We start from the raw sequence: 18482 nt of genomic DNA on the forward strand, positions 1-18482 counted from the left end.
GTTTGTGCTTTATATGCCACCTGTGGAGCTCCAGCTATTTTTGAACTACAAGTCACAGCACACATCTTTCTTTTTGTGATCCACAGTTTAATCCAATTGGAATAAAATAAAATAAAAACTACAAGGTACCCCGAAAACTGCTCCCTGGGTACCCCCCCCCCCCCCCGCCTCAGGAAGGCCGCAGAATGGATTGACTGGAAGTGCCAATGGTCACTCGGCCAATCACAGGTGTTTCCTTATGCTGACCACTTGTGATTGGCTGAGCAGCTAATAACACATGCAGTCATTTGAGGACACACTCATTCAGCACCGTGGCTCTGTGGCAATCACTTACTGACGTGTTGTTTGGTTTTTTTCCTTACAATTTGCTTATAAAAAAAAGAAGACTTCCTGTCGAACTAAGAGGCAGTGTTATCTCATAATAAATAATTCATTAATTTTAAAAAGAAAATCTGCATTCTTATTTCTATTTTTATTTTAGTATAATGGGCAGGGGTCTTTTATTCATTTAAAGGGGGAGTCTCACGCACAGGTTAATTGTCTTAGTGACAGGTATAGTGCAAAAAGCTCCTAGGGGTATATTTACTAAGCTGCGGGTTTGAAATAGTGGAGATGTTGCCTATAGCAACCAATCAGATTCTAGCTGTCATTTTGTAGAATGCACTAAATAAATGAAAGCTAGAATCTGATTAGTTGCTATAGGCAACATCTCCACTTTTCCAAACCCGTAGTTTAGTAAATCTAGCTCCTAGACTCTAGAAGAGTATCCGAACCTTTATATTAGAGAAGAAAAATGGGTAGTTCCAGCGCTATATACAATAAGTAGTGTTGCCGATATGCAATAACGTGGTAACAATATGAGTGTAGAAGTACAGTAGTCACAATGTGTAACAAACAGCCGTAGGTGAATATAGACCAGATCATGATATAGAATAGTTACATTTACAGTAAAATGACCCTTGAGGTCTTTAGTACTCCCCACTTTAATAATTGTCTGATTTTATGTCCTAAGTGACTAATAACATTGGTCGCTGTTAGGTGGGATCCTTAATAAATATTGCATCCAAAACGCAGCAGTGGTAGTAATGGTAGTAGTATAACATGCACAGGACCTAATTAGGTGGTCTTTGAGTCTTGCTAGATCTACCCATTTTCTTGTGTTTCATTTATTACCCTGGCACCCAGAGATTGGCAGAGCTAAGAAGAGCCCCGGCACTTCTCACCGCAGGCTGCCCGCCCATCGCTGCCCAGGCTAGGGTTGGTTCCCACTATGACACTATGGAACCCAACAATCACGGTTCCCCTGTCAGTAGTGGGAGCCAGTCCAGGCTCTGGAGACTGTGTTTGGTCTTTTCTACAGCAGTTGGAAAACAAAATATTCTGTATGCCGACCTATTTAGCTGTTCATAAACCATCTTTACTGCTCTAAACCCCGCCTCCAAAGACATTGTGACTCCTCCTTTTACGCTCAGGGGAATTAAAAACTCCTTGCACAGTTTTCAACCAGTAGACCTGTCAAGTCTGAGGTTAATTCTGGTACCAACCAACCAGATCCGAACTGCCACGTTTTAAGTACAGTTTAGAACAGTGTTGGCTAACCTTTGACACTCCAGGTGTTGTGAAACTACAAGTCCCAGCATACCCTTCCAGTTACGTAACTTGCGCTTTGTGAGCAAGCGCAGAAGTAAAAAAAAGCGTATTAAAGGCTAAAAAACAAAACATAATATTTTTCACATTTCTACCCTAATTTGTATAACTTTAAAACAATCCTAAAAACGTCTTCATAAGTAGCTCAGCAATTTTCCATTGCGTCCGGCCAATCAACCTTCGCACTGTTCTAGCAGTCGGTGATGGAAAGTAAGAATTGTGCAGTTCTCAGCAGGAGATAAATGGACCACGTTCAGTGCTGGACTTTTCTAACAATCCTCATTTTACCAAATACTTCTGTCTCTTCTACCTACCCCTTGTCAGGATCCTGACTATATTTTTTAAAAAAATGTTAAAATAAATGTATTTAATAGTATATTTTATATGACATTTTATTCAAGCATCATAGACCCAATATATCCCCCCCTTATTATTACCCATAGTGCTATCTTCTTTATATTCCATAAATCTGCCTTTGCCATATAATATGCACATACTTAATAAGTCTGCAATAAATATAGCCATCATTTGCATTGAATTCCTCCCTGACAGCATGAAATATAAACTATTCTCAACAGTTCAATAGACCCAACCTAGCGTCATTTTTTCTAGGGTTTGCTGTGGAAATCAGTGGTACCATCTAATTATAATCTAGAGTTTGGAAACATGCACGGTTCTGACTTGACTGCAGCAAGACCTATTATTAAAGAGCGTGCTAAAATAAGATTTTAACTGCATGATTCTAACACAGCTTGCACCTATAAGGGCACAACTCAGAGAATGCACAGGACTGTTCTGGGTGAGGAAGAGTTAATGTAAGGAAAACCTTGGTAGTGCATTACCAGTAGAGAGAATTCATTGGGTAATCTCAGGCACCTGAGTGTGATGAGATTGCAAGACTCAGAAGAGGAACAAAAAAAATAGAAGAGAGAAAAGCAGCCCTATAATCTCAGCACTTTGTGAAAAATCATCTTGCTGGGAAAAGCTGTGTGTAATAGGCTCTGGTGGCGAATTAGCGTTTGATTTCCCAAAGAAAATGTAAACATCACAGGTGAATTCTTGACATCTATTCAGTACCTGCCGTTGACTGCAGAGAGATCCTTCACAATAGACAGGTGAGATTACCTGATGTCATTGAAATGTTACTGAAAAGACTTCTTGTGATCTGATGCAGAGATCCTACTAAAGAGGTTAATGCATTCATTCACATGGGGATTATACATTGATGTCCAGACTTATTTTGTGTATGTTTTTTATGCTTATGTGGAAAAATGCCTGCATGTGTTTTGCTTCATTGCACTTTATTTTTCCTCCACCTTTTAATATTTGACGTTTTCATGGTTTTTAACTTTGTGGCTGGTTGTTGAGCTTGCAAGCAACTAGATAAATATAGCACAGATGCACTAGTGTTCTAATACATATTAATATTTAATATAATGTAATTCATTTAATATTTATTAATCATGGATGTAGTGACCCACTTAATAAAATTTCAAGGCAGATCTCCATCCTAGTTGTCGGTTTTTAAGTGAGTCGTAAACGTTTATATTATGTTAGACTTTTCCATGTTTTATTATGTAATATATTTATTATTTTGCTTGTTACTTTTGTTTTAGACTTTTATATTATGTTAGAAATGTTTGTGCCTGTTTTATGTTTATGTTCACCATACATTTACTTAAATGGCATTATTAGCAACCAAAGAACCTTAAATTATCAGATTCTTAAAACACCAAGACGCATAAAAGAACAGGGCAGTTTGATTAATGTAAATCAAGCCTTGCGGTCCTTCAGAGAAAAGTTTGTGCCTTTTGTTGGTCTTGTAAAGAAAAGCAGATCGAGTAGAAGTTCCTATCAACAATTTTTTGCAGGAGCTGAGTTCGGCTTAAAACTGCAGAGGTTTAATACATAAAGAGGGCATTCTCGTTTTAAGATGCTCACCACAATATTTTTATTGCTTTTCTTTTCACGTAGTCCGTGCAATTTTACAGATTTTTTTTCTACAGTTCCACGTCCAACTCAGCTTATAACCTATTGGACATGAATATTTATAAAATATTCTGTAAAATATCCGAGCCTTATATTTGGTGAGTAGTGATGTCATCACACATTTTTTTGGAGAGCTGTGATGTCATTTAAAAGCAGATATGAAATTGACTTTTTTCATTCTAGTAACTTGCTCTGTTACACATAAAGACCTGAGTATTACAAGGTATAACATACTCACTGACTGTAACATGAGGAGGATATTAAAGGTCACCTTAAAGCTCAGTGACCTCCAGGGGCATAACTACCACCAGAGCAACAACCGTTATGGGGGCTCGTCCGGGCTACGCGTTCTGTGGTCATCTGCTCAGTGTTCTTCTGAATTAGAATAATTATCACAGTGGAAGCCAAATGGGGCTCCCCTTGTGTATTCACAGAAGCGCAGATAAGTGGCCTTCGTAGCACTGGGTGGATGCGCATCGCCGCTCCTCTATACCAAAAATTTTTAGCTATAGGGCACACTGATTGCTAGTTACACCCCTGGTCATCTGTATAATATTACTCGGTCTGTTATATGTTGAGGCGATTCATTGGTGGCTTATAGTGTCTTTATAGTTCACTTTAGTAGATACATTGTTCTCATTATTCTTCACGAGTTATTACATAAGGTTAATGTTCTGCAGATCTTTAGAGAGAGACCTGAAAAATTCATAACCTGCAAATTGCTACTGTATAAACCTATGCAAAAAAAAAAAAGGAGTATGGTGTCCTGGAAGGGACAAGACCATTAGTTGCATTTATTGCAGAGCTGGTAGAAAATGTACTGGGACCTTCTGAGTCTTAAAGATGCCAATTGCCAACTTTTTATGTTCATTCATCATTTGGCAACTGCAGAATCTAATATTTCACCACATATCCTACTATCCAAAAGTTTTGTAAAATAAATAAATACATAAAACAAAACACTTGTTGCTACACTACTAAGAAGGTCACAAAATACACAACTCAGGATGTTGGAACCAGACTGAGCACAATGGGAAATTTTAAAGAAACAACTTAACAGCATTGCTCATATACATTTTTTTATCTGGAATTAAAAGCATTAATGTAACAAATTTGAAATGATAGGTTATAAGTATGACATTTTGAGCAGAGATTGTGGACGTCCGAGTAACCACATCACAGTGACCTCTGTTTAGATGGGTCTTTGTCTTACACTGTAAAGGTCAATTAATAAGTCATGGGTTAGCTTGTCAAGATACAGTGACTGTGGAGGGGGTAGGTGCAAAGGTTTATACCCTCTGATGGGAGGAGCCGGGCAGATTGGTGGGCTCGTAGATAAACATGGACTAGGCATAGGAATGTGCCTTACACGGCACTCTCACAAGATATTTAACCGAGCTTCAAGAGTGGAGATTGTGCATTTTGAGGCCATTTCTGGGGTAGCAGAAAATAAACTCCTTGGAGGTGCTGGTAATTGGATGTCATCCTAAATTTTTGATGGGACAACTTTTGCACCAACTATGGGTATTTTTTCTGCACAAGCATTTGGAGGTGCAATTCTGCCATTGGAATTAGAACATAAAACAATGCAACCATAACCCCTGTGAAAAAAAGACTTTCCTGATGTCCCTTTTATTCTCACTTTTATCACTTAGCTGCCTTATCCAAAAATAATGAGTCTGGAAGGACACAAAGCTGAAATTGGGCATGCTCTTATTATGAGCTTGGTGGTTAAAAAACTGTGAGCATGGGTATATATGTTCCTAGCTCACATAATTTGCGTTTAGCAAGTGTCATTAGTGAATTTACCTATTAAAGTGGCTTTCACTAGCGAACTTCCTGGTGTGTCTTAGAATCTGGCTATAGTCTACATTGACAAAAAAACACCTGTAGACAGATATGGTCCTTTTGAGGAAAGTCTCCATCTGCAAAGTAGTTTACAAAAACTAGTTTCCTAAACCTTTGAAAGTTTCCATAATGGGCAACTATATTACCGTCTATTTTCCCAGAATTCCCTGTGCTCTATGGACTCAAAAAGTATGGCTAGATTGGGTTTCTCATCGATTTCTCTGCTATCCCCATTACTGGTTGCCTAAAAAAGGTCCCACTACACAGATGATTAATTGAAATGATCTATGCCGTATTCTGAAAAATATTGGTTTATTCTTTAATAAATGTTCAAACAGAGCCAGATTGCCAGACCTTCCAGTATACAGCATAGTGTTCTTAAGCCTGTTTTTGAATGGGGCAATAAACAGATTTTATTTGTGTCATCTATCAAAGGAAATACATTATATGTATTAGTTGGCCTAAACGTTGTGAGCGAATCCTTTTGGGTAGTCTTAGATTTTGTGGGACTGTTGTAAGCAGGTTCCCGGGAAGTCCACACATCGAAAACGCAGATAAGTACTTATTTGGGGTTACTGAACCCATCTGAAGGACGGGAAGTTACATAGTCACTTTCTACATCAAGAGACAGGAAATGATGCTTTAGAAAGAGAACTGACTATTAGTCTGAGTGAAACAAAGTGACACAATGCGGATTACCCTTCATCTATAATCCAACAATGTATGGCAGCACGGTGGCTCAGTGGTTAGCACTTCTGCCTTACAGCACTGGGATCATGGGTTCAATTCCCGACCATGGCCTTATCTGTCAGGAGTTTGTATGTTCTCCCTGTGTTTGCGTGGGTTTCCTCCTGGTGCTCCGATTTCCTCCCACACTCCAAAAACATACTGGTAGGTTAATTGGCATCTTTCAAATTGACCCCAGTCTCTCTCTCTCTGTCTGTCTATGTGTGTGTGTACTAGGGAATTTAGACTGTAAGCCCCAAAGGGGCAGGGACTGATGTGAGTGAGTTCTCTGTACAGCGCTGCGGAATTAGTGGCGCTATATAAATAAATGATGATGATAATAACAATCAACTAAATCCCGACTCTCGCTGACTTGAGTTTAATTGAAAATGAAACAATAATTCCATCTAAAACTAAAACTTATTGTTGAGTAGAATTAACTAATTAACAGTTATGATAACTAAGGAATAAATCTATAACCTACGCTTCTCCAAAAGCGGTGTGGTCTCCTGAGGTAAAATTTGGCAATGACCATTGGGCAGAGAAATGGTTAACGCAATGTTACTACAAGTATTTTTGGTGAATAACGGTTTTGTGTATCTCATCCAGAAAGTATTAATCAAGTAGAGATTTGGAAACCTGTAGAGTATTAGTTGCTGGTGGATACTGGACCAATTGTTCTATCTTTGGCAATCGATGTAATTAATGGTTCAAATATACAAAGAGTGTTTTAAAGGGTATAAAACATGTTTATAATATATTATAATATTTGTATTATCATGTTTTATTTTACCGCACTTCCTCCTCCTCCGTTTTTGGTGCAAGTGACCTCCCTGCGCGGTGCAGAGAAGGTCACTTGCGCGAAAGTCTGGTACCCCCGTACTGATCAAATTGGTAGCAGCCGGCTGAAAAGCCGCTGCAGTAAACCCTCCAGTGTAGGGGAAGGGATCTTTAAACTCATTTAAAGGTCAGGGGGTAAATGTATGAAGCAGCGTGGAAAATTAAAGTGACGATGGCTTTTAAAGGCAAGTTTGCCTTTAAAAGTCATTGCTGATTTAAATTCCACCTGCAAAGTCGCCAATTTCCGGCCACTTACAGAAACCGATGCTTCGTATATTTACCACCAGGGGGTAAATGTACCAAGCTGAGAGTTTTCCGGCGGTTTTGAAAAGTGGAGATGTTGCCTATAGCAACCAATCAGATTCTAGCTGGTATTTTGTAGAATGTGGCAAATAAATGATAACTAGAATCTGAAAACTCTCAGCTTGATACATTTATCCCCCAGGAATCTATTCTTTCCTTAGAATGTAAAACCATGTAAGGAAAATGCTTGTAAATAATGCTTGTGTTACATAACCTAAACCATTATACTCTTATTATGAAATATCTGTATGCAGGCACTAGTACATTAATGTACTATTATTTAATGAATATATATATAATGAAGCTACTTTTTCATTTTTTTTTCTGATACTCCCTCTAAATGATGTAGCTATGTTATTCAGTTTATTTAATCACTGTGTGAAAGGCAAATGTCGAAATGATGTATTATAGTAGAGATAGAATAAAGCTAAAAAAAAGTTTATATTGTTTTTATTATATTTACGTAGTAACTTTTATCCTACAGACGTTAACTTCATTGTGTTCATGGTTTAGTCGAGAAAGATGTCTACATATAGCTAAAGCACCAATCACATAGGGTTTATTATTATTATTATTATTATTATTATTATTAATTAAGGAAGGCAATCTGAACGCAACATGCCTTTAAAAAATTGCATGTAATCTGCGCGCCTGTCCGCCTACTGTACATTAAAAGAGTTTGAATTGGACATGCGTGCGCTCTCTCTTGGCCCCCCCTTCTGTCATACTTGCCAACTTGTCCTCGTTGGCTTCAGGGAGATCCCGGGGAAGGTGGGCGTACAGGGGCGGGGCTTGACAAATTGCATCATTTTGGCCCTGCCCCCTGAACGATTGTCACATTTTTGGCCAATTACAGCAGAGGGCGGAGCTAAGATGACGCAATATTTGTGTCATTAAGCCCCCCCCACTTATCTATTGTGGGTGCGAGATCCGGGAGGTTGCCCTGCTCTCCCGAAAGCCCTGGAGGTCTCCCAGAAAAGCGGGATTCTCCCGGACATTCCGGGAGAGTAGGCAACTATGCGTTAAAGAAAAGCAGCTAAGAAATCTCTAGAGGCTGAAGTGTCTTTTACATTTTTGTCTCCATTACTGAAGTCATGTTGTCTTACCTGTCAGTCTTTGATTAAATCTTGGTCTCCATGAAAATGGCCACCTCCATAGGCATCAATACATGGACATAGGACACAATTTCTGAATTGTGTCATCATGCCACAGATGGCGAAGTACTGGCCCAGCATCAGGGAGAATGCCAGACTCTTCAGGGAGTAAGGGAGGTCACCCTTATTTCAGGGAGTCTCCCTGACATTCAGGGAGAGTTGGCAAGTATGGTGAATGTAGCAGACACTTTATAATGATTTCAGTTTGTCAAACATCTTAATGTCAGATATTTCAACCACCCACATATATAAGATAATTATTTGTCCTAGAAGTGTCTTTTTTTTTTTTTTTTTTTTACAGTATTTTGTATTTGATTTGTATTACTTTTTTTTACTGAGGTGCAAGATTTCTTTTGCACTTTTATTTAAATACCTGTAATGACAATGACAGTTACAGCCAGTCTGCCCTGTGAATACAGATTTACATCTGGCAGATTTTATTTTTTCAGAAGCTGATATGATGCTTGAAGTGAAATGTAAATGAGGAAAAATAAATGTCTTTTTTTTTTTTTTTTCAATTATGCCTAATACATTTTTAATGATAATAGGAGCATACACGGTTATTTTTAGATTTTTTTCCCCTGCCATCAAAATAATGAAATTGAATGTTTGTGGATTATACAATTCACACAACTGTTATGTTGCTATTGATGCAATCAACTTTGTGACAGATAATCAAGTACATATGACAAGACTACAACCGTAACATGAGATATGATGCATTAGTAAAAGTTTGACCTGAAAAATCAATACACAGTATACTGTGGCGGTCTAAGTCATTACCAGCAATGGTACCGGTAGCCAATCAGATCATCAAAATTGCCGAAGCATCAACAGATGAGCTGACTTTGAGGGAGGTAGCGACCTGTTCACTCCTGTGATGGTGTTAGTGAGGACAGGGCTGCATATGAATGGAGGCAGCAGGAAGCCACAGACTGAGAGTTATAGTGGAAGGTGCAGGGTCCCCCAGCAGTACAGAGTATATCAGGAGATGAGTGATGTGTTAGTGAGGACAGGGCTGCATATGAATGGAGGCAGCAGGAAGCCACAGACTGATAGTTATATAGTGGAAGGAGCAGGGTCCCCAGCAGTACAGAGTATATCAGGAGATGAGTGATGTGTTAGTGAGTATAGGGCTGCATGTGACATGGGCAGTGACATGATGTGAGGAGGGGAATGGAGGCAGCAGGAAGCCACAGACTGAGAGTTATATAGTGGAAGGAGCAGGGTCCTCCAGCAGCACAGAGTATATAAGGAGATGAGTGATGTGTTAGTGAGGACAGGGCTGCATGTGACAGGGGCAGTGACATGATGTGAGGAGGGGAATGGAGGCAGCAGGAAGCCACAGACTGAGAGTTATATAGTGGAAGGAGCAGGGTCCTCCAGCAGCACAGAGTATATCAGGAGATGAGTGATGTGTTAGTGAGGACAGAGCTGCATGTGACAGGGGCAGTGACATGATGTGAGGAGGGGAATGGAGGCAGCAGGAAGCCACAGACTGAGAGTTATATAGTGGAAGGAGCAGGGTCCTCCAGCAGCACAGAGTATATCAGGAGATGAGTAATGTGTTCGTGAGTATAGGGCTGCATGTAACAGGGGCAGTGACATGATGAGAGGAGGGGAATGAAGGCAGCAAGAAGCCACAGAATGAGAGCTATAAAGTGGAAGGAGCAGCGTCACAGCAGCACAGAGTATGTCAGGAGGTGATGTGATTTCAGTTTCATTTAATTGTATTTTGTGTTTCTCAACATTCTCTCAACACTAAACTGTAACATATCAACAATACCCAGTACACTTAATGTGCAATACTGATAATCAGCCAATCCGAAACAAGCTCCTCAACTTCTTGACAGACAGCGCTAACAATAACGTCTCCAGAACAAATATTGCCAAGATAAAGCTTAATGTTTTTTATTCTTATTTCCCTTCCATTCACTTATGAAGTGAACTGATTAGGTCAATTGAACTGAACATGTCGGATCTTGTTCTCTACAGCAAGGAACAAACATTTATGGGAAAGGTTACAGCAGACAAGGTTTCAAACGTATCATTAAAGCAAAGTGAAATAATTGTTTCCTCTAGTAACTGACTCAAGTGTAGAAACAGAACAAATATAAGGGTGAATGAACATATGGCAAAAGAAAGGAATTTAGCAGCCATAGAATGAATGAGATTGTTGATGCACAAATACTAGTTCTTTAAGTATATGAGCCAAGGTGTGATATGAGCACAGAGATAACCAAGCATAAAAGGGACTAACCACCTTCAGATGACCTAAAGCGTTTGGATTGTCTGTACAACTTTTATTCTGTAAAATACAAGTTGGCACTTTTTTCAATAACCCGGTTACATCTCCTGGCACTAACTAAACAGACAGGAACACCCTCTCTGCTGTGAAGAACACACACATACAAAACATAGAGCTAATTAGTCATTAGTCTAATTAGTCTAATTTGCAGACTCTCTCAGGAGACATACGACCTCCTCCCCAGGTCTGAAAGACAGAGGAAACTACCTAGCAGCTTTTTATCAGCACCTTGCAGATGCAAACATTAATCATTCTGTTGTGAGACTGGGAGATCAGAAGACCCGGACTGGACGTTTTAAATGGGGCCCACCCTTCTCTCTCCATTTACAACCCGGGGACCCTTACTAGTTTATTCCTAAAGCTGACCATACTCTTTGGGAAACTTTTCCCAAACACCAGCAATCTCCCTGGGGTTTAAAATCACCTAAGACAGACAGCCTGGGACAACAAAAACCTGCCATTTGCCACTTTTCCAGTGCATCCTTCACACTATGCAAACCAAAATGGCTATCCTCAGTTACTAAGCCGCTATGATTTTTGTCAGTGTAAAATTGCAGTAACAACCTATTGCAGGTTGGCCTATGTATATGTCTGCCAATGAGTGCTAAGTATGAGCTCTGCTTTTAATATTGATATTAGAGGTGCGCAAGGCTGGTGCTATCAGTAGGTGGACCAAGGTGGATGCCTAAGACTCCCACTGTTAGGGGGCACCTAAAACACTGAAAGAGTGACATAATGTCACTCCCCCAATGCTTCTAATGCCCCAGCCATGCCCTCACATGATGCCCCTACCGCTGAAATGATGGAGAAGCAGCTAGCCGCTTCTTACACGTGAAGCTGTTGGCCTGGTTATGATGTCACAGCCATGGACCACTTACTAAGTAACGTGGGGTGGGGCTGATCATCATCAGCCATTTATATAGCGCCACTATTTCCGCAGCGCTGTGCAGAGAACTCGCTCACATCAGTCCCTGCCCCATTGAAGCTTACAGTCTAAACTCTCTAACAGACACAGACTAGGGTCAATTTTGATAGCAGCCAATTTACCTACTAGTATGTTTTTGGAGTGTGGGAGGAAACTGGAGCACCTGGAGGAAACCCACGCAAACACGGGGAGAACATACAAACTCCACACAGATAAGGCCATGGTTGGGAATTGAACTCATAACCCCAGTGCTGTGAACCAGAAGTGCTAACCACTAAGCCACCGTGCTGCCCCAATCCCTAATGATATAAATACATGACTAAAGAGCACAGAAGGAAGCCAAAAATAAAAGTTCCAGGAGGGCATGTAAAGCTACTAAAGTCATCTCAAAAGGGAATGACCCTGGAAACATGTGCAGTCTTCTTTCATTTTGGAAATGTCTACACCTCTCTACTGTCCCAAACCGAGGCAACCGTCCCCTGGTCATCACTGGTGTGTGGCCATTCAAGGGTGTTTTTAGGGAGAGGGGTGCGGCCAATGCCTCTTCATTCGGTGGAGGCCTGGCTGTGCCCTAATTTGGGGATTTCAAATGTTGGGAGGTATGGAAACAATGGACACGCCCGCTCCTGCTCACTAAGCTTGTACCCTTTTGGGTTATACCTGTACCTCACACCATCAGCCTGAAAGGTCTGCTGCTTATAGAGTAACACAAATATGCTGTAGTCACCACCAGGCTGAAGAAAGCTGCTATCTAATCTCTTGCTCTGGGTCGCAGCATTCCTTCCTTATCCCACTAAACGTCTCATCATTTACTGCACAGAAAATGACATTGTGTTGAGGTACAAAGATCTTTTTATTCTCTACACATCTAAACTGTGCTATTCATTTCCAAAGCAAACGGCCAGGTAACCGCAGTCATTCCAACCGATGACAGATACACACGGAACACGCAGACATCTCGCATTTCCTTTCAAAGAAATGTATCATTGTCCTTTTATTTGTATAGGAAAACTTTAATGACTTCTTTTGAAAGTGGACAACAAGCATAAACGCAGGGCACATATTATTTATTCATGATGTTATTAAGAGATAATAGCAGCTGATTAGATAAAAACTGTGTGTATTTTTCAGTGATATAGAGAGAAGTAGGTCTAAAGACCTTTACCATTGTGTAAAAGTACAATACAATCATAGTGAATAAAGGACTATTCTTCAATGTCATGTCAGAGCCAGTTACTGCTGCTTGTCAGCATCGTATGACACCAATTGCAGTGAAAGGTACATCCCATGCAGTATGAAAGGTAACAGAGAATGTATTTGTATACGTTAAAATCATACTTGCCAACTCTCCCGGAATGTCCGGGAGACTCCCACATTTTGCGAGAGTCTCCCGGACTCCCGGGCGAGTGTGGCAATCTCCCGAATTCTGCCCACTTCAGTAGGAAGTGCCCCACTTCCTAGTGAAGTGGGCAGAATTAGATCCCAAATTCCCGGTGAATCTAGTCACTAACCGTAGCCTGGCAGGACGGCTTCTTATAGGATGGAGTCTCTTGCGGTTCCTCCTAGTAATTAAGTTCTCAATTTAACAACATATGAATATGTTACCCAATATAGGGTCTCATTGTTAGGACTTCCCAATACCAGGAGGGTGCTGGGGGATTTTTGTGTGGGCTTGTTATATATATATATACACCTTTTATATAGAAAGTCCCCATCACATACAGAGCTCTGTCCTTGTGGCCCATCTCCTGAGACTCGTACTGTGTGCACCTGGTAATATTACCCATTTTAGCTGTGTAAGACTTGGTCCCTGTGTACAATTACACTTATTCTTCATTTTCTATGCAATTCTTATCATTTCTTCATATTGTGTATCCCATATTAATTAATAGTATGTAGGACATAACTATCAACGTCTTCACTGTTCGGCTCCGGGAGGTCCTGGAAGGGAGGTGCAGTGTGATGACGGAAGGGGGCAGTGTTCAGCGATTCGTGCCATTGTGGCCCAGCCCATGCGATGCAATGGCACAAAGCGTCATTTTGGATGGGGGCGGAGCTCAAATGACTATATTCACCACAAATAGCGTCATGGAACCTCCTATCCTGTCAACTTCACTAGGAAGTGGGTATAGGAGAATGGCCTGCTCTTGCGGGAGTCCACCTGAAATTCGGGTGTCTCCAGTACATCCCGGGAGAGTTGGCAGGTATGAAGTAGGAGCATTTAAAATGTAAAAAAAAACAAGTCATTTATAAACCGCAAATACCTGCCAGGTGGTGCATATTAAGACAAAATTTCCTTTTGCAGAGGGAGATTATTACAAATCGTATAGGGTCATATTTTAGGGGCTTTTCCGGGTGGACAGCCATTGCCGCTTGGCAAAAAGTAATTGAATTTTGGACCAGCTCAGAAATGGCGATTACTCAATTCTCATCCTATATTCCTAACAGGACCCTGATGGTGTCTACAAGTTGCACTGCAGTGAAGAGTCCAATCCGCGTAATGTCATAACGCAAACAAAATTGCGACATGTAATAAAGACAATCTGGGTGTCCCTTCACTCCCATGCTTAATTAAAGACATGAAAGAGACTAAAGCAAGCAGTATGTAGTGGGAAAACAGAAACGCTGATTCTAACGAACGCGTGGTGCTAATGTGGTCACAGGTTGGACTTGTAATGTGACTTTTTTATACTTTTTCACGGTGCAGCTCTTTAAACATCATATTTGTTTGTATGTACACTTTATAATTTCCATATTATAAACATATAAAATGTGCTCAATTAGGGCTTTATTATTTCCAAATATTTATTTTACAAAGATGGGATGCATCTGGGTATGGAAACGTGTAGGGGGGGGGGGGGGGGGGAGGTGTTTGCAAATGTGGAAACACAGAAAGAGTCAGCTATGGAGCAATAAATATAAACCAAGGGCTGATTCTGCACAAGATCCACAGAACATTGTAGTGTATATAAGTTTCCCGGGTCATTGTTATGAGAATATTGCTGCATTATGTGCAATGGTTATTGTGAGAATTCCCACCCAGAAACACATAACAACAGAGTGTGACATGTTGCGTGTAACATGTAACGTGTGAAGTTTCTTGGGAAAGTGCTGCATATCATGGGCATATGGGCAGCACGGTGGCTCGGTGGTTAGCACTTCTGCCTCACAGCACTGGGGTCATGAGTTCTATTCCCGACCATGGTCTTATCTGTGTGCAGTTTGTATGTTCTCCCCGTGTTTGCGTGGGTTTCCTCCGGGTGCTCCGGTTTCCTCCCACACGCCAAAAACATACTAGTAGGTTAATTGGCTGCTACAAAATTGACCCTAGTCTCTCTCTCTCTGTCTGTCTGTATGTGTATGTTGGGGAATTTAGACTGTAAGCTCCAATGGGGCAGGGACTGATGTGAGTGAGTTCTCTGTACAGCGCTGCGGAATTAGTGGCGCTATATAAATAAATGGTGATATCATACAGTTCCTGTTTTGTTTTTCGGAGCAGGTGAATGTAGCCGTGTGCACAATGTGCAATATAGGGGTACAAAGCTCTACCCCCCCCCCCCCCCCGATTTTGTCTAAACCGTTCATATAATTATGAAGCACAGTATGAGTATACTGTATATATCTATACAATCCTAGTCTCTGTATTCTGAAGACAAGATTACGTTGACCACCCTGCCAAAGGAACCGTGTGCATTATCAATCACTGTAACCAGTTAAATTGCTTTTTCGCAGCTGAGTTCCACAGTCAATTGTCCTATAAATGGTACGCTTGCAGTGTTAATGTACTATATAATGAAGCAAATAGGTTACACAATGTAGGCAAGTTCAAGCCTGAAGAAGACGGAAGGTGAAAAATCTTTCTATTTAATTCCTCGGACGTTGACTAAGCTCATTGGTCACCGTTGTAACTAAATACAGCTGTCTGTCCATTTGTTATGTTACTCATATGTGTTTATTAATGACATTGCAAAGTTTATTTTTACACTGAGGTTCAATGATTGAAACTCTGAAAACCATATTTGCTAAAGGAGCTGTATACTCAGTTTAGTTGACTCTGTCACTGTTTCAGTGTTATGGGTGCCCCCCTAAACATTGGCACCATTGGTAACCATCTAGCCTCGCCTAATGGTAGTCTAAAGCACCTTCGTTCTAAAGTAAACAAACGGAGAGTTTTATATATATATATATATATATATATATATATATATATATATGCCCCCCAATTTTTTTGTTCTGTTAATGCTATAGTTAAATGTATACAGTAAGATTTAACCTGCACCCGTGAGACTAAGTTATGGGGTCTGTCAGATTACTCATTATACCCATACTTGCCAACTCTCCCAGAATGTCCGGGAGATTCCCGAAATCCGGGTCGGTTTCCCGGACTCCCAGGAGAGCGGGCAAGTCTCCCGCATACAGAAAATACCGGGCCAAAATAATGCGATTTGTGGTGAAATGCGTCATTTTGGCCCCACGCCCTGCATCAAAACATAATTTCCGACGTGGGGAGAGGGACCAAAATGATGCAATTGACCACGCCCCATCCCCTCTCGCCCTCTAGTCACGCCCCCTGTTCGGAATCTCCCGGACTTTAGTGCCTAAAACTAGGCAAGCATGATTATACCTGCTAGTGCACTGTAGTTTAATCCCAGTGTGAGCAAACAGGATAGACCACCAGACTAGCAGCTTCCTGGCAATGAGTGACCAGCAGGGATAAATTCAGCATTTGGCCCAGTAGGCTCTTGCCTAGGGCCAGAGATTTAGACGCTGCCCTTTCCTGCACAGTGTGCATGTCCAAGTTATTGTCTTTCACCGGCAAACAAAACTGAACTGAGCTGAACTGAATTGAGGTGTGGGAGAGCAGTGTAATGTTACGGTAATGTGTTCTGCTCTGAAACACTGAGCTACAGTACGATCCGTTTAAAGTTCACGCTTAGTGGTTGGAGCAGAACTTCGGGTGCCAAAATTGGCCCTAGTGACCATTGTTTCCTAACAGCACAGTAAACAAACAGCTGAGGGGTCCAATGGCACAGGTCTGGGACCAAGATAGTTTTAATCAGCCACAGAGCTGAGGCTGAGAAGGATTCATCGACAGGACTACCACGAATAAACCGCCTAAGGAACATATTAATGTCTGTATAAGCAATAAATCCTTAATGACAATAAAATAAGCATCAGTACTCCCCTTCGTGTTTACTTCTGGTTATCAGTGGATGTCTGTGGTTTGAGAGAGATAAGCGGTTAAAAGCAGCAATAGCATAAATGTAAGAACAAAGTCTGATAAATAGCAGCACCCCAGTGTCAGCAGATCAGGGAAAGCACAAGGTCGCGCTAAGCAGTTATTCTTCACCTGAAAAGCAGAAAAATGACTAGAGAAAAATTTCCTCCACTGGGGAACTGTCTAAATGACAAATTATCCTATTTCCCCTGACCATATGAATGTTGTACAAGAGGTAAAGGATTGATGGTTCCTGCCGATTGGTACCTGAAATACTGCCGGCTCATAAAACATAGAAAATACACCGTTCTGTTTGTTCATCACAGCAAACTCGCCTCTCTGCTATGATCATAATAACCCCGCCAGATGCTTGTATGTGCTGTAGTTCTATGTTTAGAGAAACTACAGATTGCTGCAAAAGACATGTATTTGTCTTGTTGTAAAAAAAACCTATATCATAGTTAACGGTTAGCTAAAAAAACTCGGTGCTGGTTTGTGTTTTTATAGATTGGCTGGTCAAGGAATTGACTTATTTGGAACTTTATTGCAAGCTCATTTGTTTTGCAACTACAGGGTGGTATTATGATCACAGACCACAATAGATGTTAACATGTCATAAGCACCTTATATGTAAAATGTAATTTTGTTAAATAGAATCCATTTATCACACTGTTCCTCTCCATCACACTGCTCCCCTCCTTCATCACACTGCTCCCCTCCTTTATCCTTGGCCTTCTCCATTATCACAGATATTCCCTCTTCGTCACACTGCTCCCCCTACATCATCACACTATTCCCTTTTCTTCATCACAGAACTCCCCCTTCTTCATTATTGCTTCCCTCATTCATCACACTGCTCCTCTCCTACATCACACTGCTCCCCTCCTTCATCACACTGTCCCCCCCCTTCATCACATGGTTCTCCAGGGTCTGGCTGGGCTGGGGAGCATTTGTCCCCTAGGCCGGTCCCATAGAGGGCTACTTTGGACTGGGTTACTTGCATTTATGTTTCTTTCAAATAGGCTGCTGAGCCAATTCTCACACCTTGAGCTAAAATTGGCCAGCCAGCCCCTGCTGTTCCCCAATCATTACACTGTTCCCCAATCATTACACTGTTCCCCAATCATTACACTGTTCCTCAATCATTACTCTGTTCCCCTCCTTCATCACACTCTTTCCCCCTTCATCACACTCTTTCCCCCTTCATCACACTCTTTCCCCCTTCATCACACTCTTTCCCCCTTCATCACACTCTTTCCCCCTTCATTACACTGTTCCCCTTCATTACACTGTGCCCCTTCATCATCACACTGTGCCCCTTCATCATCACACTGTGCCCCTTCATCATCACACTGTGCCCCTTCATCATCACACTGTGCCCCTCCATCATCACACTGTTCCCCTCCATCATCACACTGTGCCCCTTTATCACACAATGTGCCCCTTTATCACACACTGTGCCCCTTTATCACACACTGTAAACTGTAAACTTCACCATCACACTGTAAAAAAAGAAAGGCAGCT

At 41.1% G+C, this 18482-nt stretch overlaps 1 protein-coding gene across 1 annotated transcript in view; it reads left to right on the plus strand.

Moving 5' to 3' along the window:
• Nucleotides 1-2592: 2592 nt before the first annotated feature.
• MMEL1 (membrane metalloendopeptidase like 1) overlaps nt 2593-18482 on the plus strand; it is a 128163-nt gene continuing 112273 nt past the window's right edge. Inside the window, exon 1 of the mRNA XM_075190166.1 lies at nt 2593-2762. The gene's annotated coding sequence lies outside the window, so the exon portion shown is untranslated. The remainder of the gene's footprint in view (nt 2763-18482) is intronic.

The sequence above is a fragment of the Mixophyes fleayi genome, chromosome 11, assembly GCF_038048845.1.
Source record: "Mixophyes fleayi isolate aMixFle1 chromosome 11, aMixFle1.hap1, whole genome shotgun sequence".
Taxonomy (NCBI): Eukaryota; Metazoa; Chordata; class Amphibia; order Anura; family Limnodynastidae; genus Mixophyes; species Mixophyes fleayi.